Source organism: Mus caroli, chromosome 14, assembly GCF_900094665.2.
Source record: "Mus caroli chromosome 14, CAROLI_EIJ_v1.1, whole genome shotgun sequence".
In the NCBI taxonomy this organism is placed as follows: Eukaryota; Metazoa; Chordata; class Mammalia; order Rodentia; family Muridae; genus Mus; species Mus caroli.
In genome coordinates, this window is record NC_034583.1 from 45,962,356 (window position 1) to 45,963,687 (window position 1,332).

A 1,332-nucleotide genomic window follows, 5' to 3' on the forward strand; every position below is an offset into this window, starting at 1 on the left:
GGTGAACAGGAAGCAGCCTGCACATCTGTCGTGTATCTGTTAGTGTTTGCCTTCCAAGCATGATATAGTTTTTGAGGGTAATCTCACTACGTAGCTCAGACTGACCGTAAACGATTCTGGTTGGCGTCAAGTCAAGATCATCCTGCCTGTGCCTCCCTAGTGCTGGGATTACAAGTGTGTTCCGCTACACCCCAGCTTCTATTTTATTTTTACTTATTTGTGTGTGTGTGTGTGTGAGAGTACATGTGTGCCCATGGAAGCAAGCAGAGAGCACCAGATCCCCCGCATCTGGAGTCACAGGCGGTTCTAAGTTTCCCAGTGCGACTGCTGGCAGCCTGCATGAGCAGCAAGCGCTCTCACCCACTGAAGCACCTCTCTAGCACACCCGTTTCTTTTTAAAGTTATCATCCTATTACTTCAAATACCAAAATCTAGTTTGATTCAGGATAACATCTAATTAAATAAGGAAGCTGCGTGCTGTCAGAAATAGGAGGACGAACTATCCTGTGACTACCAGATCTACTAATTACCCAGAGAAAGTATGTCTCTTTTGAAGATGTACTTTTATTTTTTATTTATGTGTATGTGTGCTTGTGTCTGCATATGCCCTAAGGGATCTAAAATGGGGCCAGAGCTGGAGCTGGAGTTAAGGAATTCCAATCCTCTAGAAGAGGGTGCCCAGTTTTCCAGTCCCCTCCTCCCCCCAAAAAAGCATGCAGGCAAAACAATACACATATAATTAAAAAAGGGGGGGCTGGCGAGATGGCTCAGTGCTTAAGAGCGCCGACTGCTCTTCCGAAGGTCCCAAGTTCAAATCCCAGCAACCACATGGTGGCTCACAACCATCAGTAATGAAGTATGATGCCCTCTTCTGGAGTATCTGAGGACAGCTACAGTGTACTTACATATAATAAATAAATAAATCTTTTTTTTTTAAAGTAGGAGTCTTTCTTTGAGTTCAAGGCCAGCCTGACCATATAATAACATATGATGAGACTTATCTCAGCAACAACAAAAGGGGCTACAGTGATGACTCAGCAGTTAAGAGCACTTGCTGCTCTTCCAGAAGACCCAGGTTCTGTTCCCAGCAACCACATGGCTGCTCAAACCCATCTGTAATTCAAGTTCCGGGGAATCTGATGCCCTCTTCTGGCCTCCACAGGTAAATGTGCCAACAAAATAAAAATAAGCCTCTGAGCCAGGCGTGGTGGCGCACGCCTTTAATCCCAGCACTCGGGAGGCAGAAGCAGGCGGATTTCTGAGTTCGAGGCCAGCCTGGTCTACAAAGTGAGTTCCAGGACAGCCAGGGCTACACAGAGAAACCCTGTCTCA